This window comes from Schistocerca americana, chromosome 1 (assembly GCF_021461395.2).
Source record: "Schistocerca americana isolate TAMUIC-IGC-003095 chromosome 1, iqSchAmer2.1, whole genome shotgun sequence".
Taxonomy (NCBI): domain Eukaryota; kingdom Metazoa; phylum Arthropoda; class Insecta; order Orthoptera; family Acrididae; genus Schistocerca; species Schistocerca americana.
In genome coordinates this window covers 463,502,591-463,509,177 of record NC_060119.1, presented here as the reverse complement: position 1 = coordinate 463,509,177, position 6,587 = coordinate 463,502,591, and positions in this window count along the sequence as shown.

The following is a 6,587-nucleotide window of genomic DNA, read 5'->3' as shown; positions in this document are numbered from 1 at the left end:
GTTTAATTTAGGTTTTCGGGTACCGCGCTTCAATCGCTAAAAAAGGAACCCTTGTAGTATCACTGTGTTGTCCGTCTGTCTATGCGTCTGTCAAGTTGAAATTTATGTCCAGTACCAAGATCCACGGCCCTTTGCCAGTGCACATATATTTAATATTCATGTATTTTATTATTCGCAATCTTAATCATCAGAAACTACACATGAAAAATATATATACGAGGGTTGGAACTTTAATAGTGGCAACTTTTTGTTTACAGCTCGTATAAAATAGATACGTGTTTCAAAGTTGTACTGACCTTTAAAGTAGTCGCCAGCATTGTGTATAATCCGTTGCCAGCGATGTGGAAGTCGTAGGATACTCTTAGCAATGCCAGTTCCAGAGGCACGGTTTATTGCCCGACACATTTGTAGCAGTTCTGAAGCGAATGCCGTGAAGTGTTTCCTTCAGTTTAGAAATTGAGCAGAACTCACGAGGGCTTAAGTCAGGAAAGTGCAGTAGGTGGTATAGCACTTAGCAGCCCCATCAGTCAAACAAATCAGTAACAGCTTGCACTGTACGTGCTTGAGCATTGCCCTGTAAAATGATGGTCAGGTTCAGTAGAAAGTGTCAACACTTCTGTCTCTAAGCTGGTCGTCGATTGTGTTCCAAAAATGAACAGCACAGAGACAGAAGAAACATCCGGTGTGAAGCTTTTGAAGCGGTTTCTTACACTTAGCAGTGCAGCAGCGTCGTTCTAACTGCGATTACGACACATTACAACAGCCGAGTGTCCTGCAAGATGCGCTAACTTGGCTAATGCTCATTAACTGGGCGAACTTCTGAGACAACCTGGTACCCACTAATTATCTTGTTGTTCGGGTCACTTGATCCGTTTGACAAGGTTCGGCCTCCCGTGGCAAAGCTTCCTTCTTGTTACACGCTTGCTGTTTACAGCGTTTGTCCTTTGGTGAGAGAAGTGAATGATAAGGGGCATTATAATCAGTAAACTATGCCGTTGTGAACAGCGTAAACTTTTGGTGTGACTTTCAACTCTCCGCTCCACTTTGGTTTCTTGCGGGTGCTGCTTATGGAATTGGCCCAGCCTGGGCTCCCTAAGCAACTAAAGGGATTGTATTATTAAGCCCAGTAACTTACGGTTATGTCAGCTGGTACCAGGAATTTTCTCTTGTCCTGCCTTATGTTGTAAAAGAGTACTGAAGGAAAGGGAGCAGCTAATCATTAAATCTAATTCCTAGAGCGCGAGATTCAGCTGTTTGTTGCCATGCTATATTTATATTTATAATAGCCTAGTATATGTTTTACGAGGGTTATCCCAAAAGTAAGGTCTCCAATATTTATAAGTACATAGACCTTTTAATTTTTACAATGGTTTACATCAGTTTGTAAGTAGGCTGTTCACGTTTTTATATTGGTAACGCCACGTAGCGCTCTGTATGAAAATCGTGCTGAGTGCAGTCTGTGGCTGGGTTGCATTGTTGGAACATTGTTATTGTAGTTGTGGGCAGTTGGCTGTTAACAGCGCGTAGCGTTGCGCAGTTGGAGGTGAGTCGCCAGCAGTGGTGGATGTAGGGAGTGAGATGGCGGAGTTTTGAGAGCGGATGATCTGAACTTGTGTCCATCAGAGACAGTAAATTTGTAAGACTGGAAGTCATGAACTGATATATATATTATGACTTTTGAACACTATTAAGGTAAATACATTGTTTGTTCTCTATCAAAATCTTTCATTTGCTAACTATGCCTATCAGTAGTTAGTGACTTCAGTAGTTAGAATCTTTTATTTAGCTCGCAGTATTGGCGCTCGCTGTATTGCCGTAGTTCGAGTAACGAAGATTTTTGTGAGGTAAGTGATGAAGATAGAGGTTAATGTTAGTCAGGGCCATTCTTTTGTAGGGATTATTGAAAGTCAGATTGCGCTAAAAATAGTGTGTCAGTTTAGTGTTGATCAGAATAGGTAAATATCGAAATGTCTGAGTACGTTCAGTTCTCCTCAGCTGTTTGAAAATCAAATAACGTAAGGGGTTTACCAGCACAATCGTTCATAAATTTTTCTAAGGGGACGTTTCAAGTTTACAGCTTGAATATTTAGCTATTTTTCGACATAATCACCATTTCTGCAGATGCATTTTTGTAGACGCTTCCCGGTCTAATGCGATAGTCACTAGGCGCCAAGTCAGGACTATAGGGTGGGTGGGTGATTATGTTCCACTGAAACTGTTGCAGGAGAGCAACGGTTTGCCGAGCGATCTGTCGGCGAGCGTTGTCGTGGAGAACGTGTACGCCCTTGCTCAACATTCCTCTTCTCCGGTTCTGAATTGCCCGTTTGAGTTTTTTCAGAGTCTCACAGCACCTGTCAGCGTTAATTGCGGTCCCAGCGATTCATCTCCGACGACGAGGTGAAAGAAGAGGTTCATAACTTTCTGAACAGCATGGCGGCGAGCTGGTATGACATGGACATACAAAAACTGCCACAGAATCTACAAAAATGCATCGACAGAAATGGCGATTATGTCGAAAAATAGCTAAATGTTCAAGCTGTGAACTGATATAAACCATTGTACAAATAAACTGGTTTATGTACTTATAAAAAATAGACCTTACTTTTGGGATTACCCTCGTAGAGCCAGCTAATCTGGACTATTTGGCCTGTGCTTCTGGAATGTTACAGGTTCTAATGGCCAGTGAGAACCGCTTGCAAACAACTAGTTTGCTCCGAGTATTTCACGAAAGTTTTACCTTCAAATTTGTTATTACAGTTGTATAAATCTTTTCTTACAACATTCTTTAAACTGATTTAAATGTCACTAGATGTACTCATACAGATTCAGTTGGGTGTTACTGTCAGTTCATGCAAATTATTTCACGTACTGCTGAAAAGTTATAAGTATTGTTTGATTTTATTTAATGGCCTACACCGTTAAGATTATGCAATGTTATTCTCAAATGCTCGCTGATGTAAAATATATTTAGCAAACTTTATTATATATAAATCATTCTCTTATATAGCCTACCCCCTCTTAAGCTAACTTAAATCTACTGAGTTCAGATATATATATTGGAGAACGAGGCAATGCAGCAGCACAAAACAATTAACACAAACAGCAATGACAAAAAATGCAAATTGGAAAAGCAAGCAGCAGTATATCTAAATTAGCAAAGCCGGCTGAAGTGGCCGAGCGGTTCTAGCCGCTATAGTCTGGAGCCGCGCGACCGCTGCGGTTGCAGGTTCGAATCCTGCCTCGCGCATGGATGAGTGTGATGCCCTTAGATAAGTTAGGTTTAAGTAATTCTAAGTTCTAGGGACCTGATGACCTCAGATGTTAAGTCCCATAGTGGTCAGAGCCATTTGAACCATTTTTTTTAACCAAAGCAAATGCAACATTACAACTAATAGAAGGCAATGTGCAACAACAAGAAAAGTTAATCAGGTGTGAAACCGGCTTAATACAACGTAAAATTCAGTAGGACTATGCGTGGCAAACAGCAGCAGCAAATGCAATACCTAAATATGACAAAGCTCAAGCAGAAAAAGTATTACAGTATAGATAGCCATGTCTAATACCTATGTCACATCTTAACACTAGAGTGATGCATCACAATAACTTACTCTACCAAACAAGTTACCAAATTATGTTTTAATTCCTGTGAAGGGAAATGTCTATTTGTGCTCCCTTTTGTAAGGAAAGTAAATCATAAAATTATTATTTAATGGGTCTGTAGACAGAAAACATTTCTATTAGCACATCTATTAAATTTTATTTTAACTAATGCTGCAGTGCAGCTAGAAACTAGATATTAAACAAAAGAAGCAAATATATACATAAAACAAAGCATGAAAACTTATTCACTAGACATATGGTATCTCCTAAGGCAGTAAAAAAATCTCTCAACCAGAAAGACAGCAGTCACAATCACGTGTGTAGGCATAAAATATTTCTGATCATTTCATTAGGCATTTTAGTAAATATCAGAAATTACGAGCTCCAAACTGTAATCATAGGTTTTCAAGTATGAGTGCATTACGTCAAGGTCACCTACCTTCTTTTCTGAAATATTTACGACAACAGTTTCCACTATAGTGACAGTCTCATATGAAACAAAAATTTCGCAGGTTGAAAATCTACATTAGAAGTGTTTACAAATAAAATCTCATATATAATAGTGTCCAAAATTTCTGTTAGCTTATTGGTACTCACATTCACACACACACTCGCCCTTCATAATGATCAAAACCATATCTCGACGTCACAATACACATCGTCGTCGCAATAATAACGTCATAACACCTCAGTCAAATCTCAAAAACGTCGTAGCTTTCTTCAATAATCTCAAAACCTTTAAAAAAATGCTCTCTGCTCGTTTCAATAAAGACTTCTGCCTCAAATGTACTTCAAAAATCATGATCCCATACCAAATACATCATTCAAAGCTCTCATAGTATTACAATGGTTCCAAAACAATATGAACAATTCACAAAGTACAGACGAAATACAATTTCATAAGTGTGAAGTTATCTAACTGTATAATTGCATAAACATGCGTCACTCATTTAGAAAAAAAAAGTTTGACTATCTGTTAAATAATGAGATATCTGTGTAACTCTGTGTTAGAGAAATATGGTACTGATGTGTAAAATTGTATCAGCAGATACCATATTAGCTACGGCTCCTAGCGCTTGCCACACGCTTGGTACACAAAGTAAGCGTGTACACCCTGAGGATTGATGCAATTATGCCCTCAGGTGTTACAGATTACAGCAACAGAATGAAATGTCTCACCGAATCCCTTTTTTGTATCTTTGTATTTCGAAAATCTTTAAAAAAAGATTTAAGTACAGAATTTAATCACTCAAATGCGTGACCTGTGGCGCTAATCTGTGTGTGTAGCTGTAAGATAATTTCTGTCAGTACTTTACGGTAAAAATGTGCCAAGTGTCGTAGTTATCGTTCTCTGTAAGCAAAGTTCTGCAAAATTCAATGTACTTACTTTGTCATAACCAAAAGTGAAAATGCTATGCATATAGATATCGTAGTTATTACGTACATTAATGTGACCAAGAAAGTACTGTACTTTAACATATTGTTGTGCTACAAAAAAGGCTGTCTCATTGTAGCTGTACCACAAAAGTTACTACTGAAACATATTTTACTTTCCAGGAGAATGTAAGAAAAAATGGTTCAAATGGTTGTGAGCACTATGGGGCTTAACATCTGATGTCATCAGTCCCCTAGACGTAGAATTACTTAAACCTAACTAACCTAAGGACATCACACACATCCATGCCCGAGGCAGGATTCGAACCTGCGACCGTAGCAATGGCGCAGTTCCGGACTGAAGCGACTATAACCGCTCGGCCACAGCGGCCGGCGAAGTATGTAGAAAAACTGTACTGATATAAAACAGATACAGTGGAAAAGCAATAATATAAATTATGTCACTCGTTAATTGTGTCATGATATATTCGTGTAGCTGTCAAACAAACCATATACTAAGTCATCTGTAATGTCTAAGAAAGTACTTTAAATAAAGAATGTTTTTTCAAGTAAACCAAAATGTTGCATTAAAACCTCATTAGCAGTATATGTTCTATGTATGTAAGCCTTATAGTCATTACATAATCATGCTACTAACAAACAAGACTGTGCACACAATAACACTGTGTCGTCTGTTCACTATAACAATGCATTCGTAATTACTGTCTAAATAAGTTCCCTAGGTTCTTGCCTGGATAGTTAATTTCAAAACATTGTTGCATGTTAACAGTTTCTACGTGTGACAAAGCGTACTATTAATGTGAAGTAGCAACCTTAAAGTAACGATTAATTCAGAAAGGAAATTATCTCTCAATAAATGGTTTTACATGTGAAATCTGGCGCAATCCTTTACTCTTCCTAGTACGCAGAGTTTTAACTTCAATGCAGTTATCAATGGTATACATCGGATTCTGTAAGGTTCATTGTAAATCAGAAAGAATTTGTGGCTCAAGTCTTTCTTCTTATGTGACAATGAATTAGCTTTAACGAGAAATTTCTGACCAATATATTTGCTTTACCGTGTAGTTTTCTCCTTTTGTCTGCAGGAGAATTTAAATTTTTAATGGCCAGATCAATTATGCCTTTGTGTCGAAGTTTACTTGTATTCGAAAAAGGTACAAGCTCTCTGATTCCGTTTGGTGGTTCTTCATTCTTCAGTACAAGAATAGGTGGTAAAGCAGTGGAGTCATGAGGTATTTCATTGAGGCCGTTTTGAAATAGGTGTAAATATCTGTCCTAATACTGATGCTTTCTGTGACAATACAAGTCTGCAAAGCTTATTGATTTCTTTCATAATCCGTTCAGACGGGTTACAATGGGATCGTCAGGGATACACAGTACCCATAGCTTGTCATCAACAGTGCAATGTTTGAGGAGTATGTTGTTTCTAACCAGATAATAATGACGAATATGCGTGCGTGTCTTTTCATGCCATTTACTTTTGATGTCTTCCCAAATCGGATCCTTATCTTGTTCATAAGCAATGTCTTTTAAAGATGTAGTGATGAAGTTTTCAAAGGCTACTTTCGGAATGTAACGAATACTCTTTATGA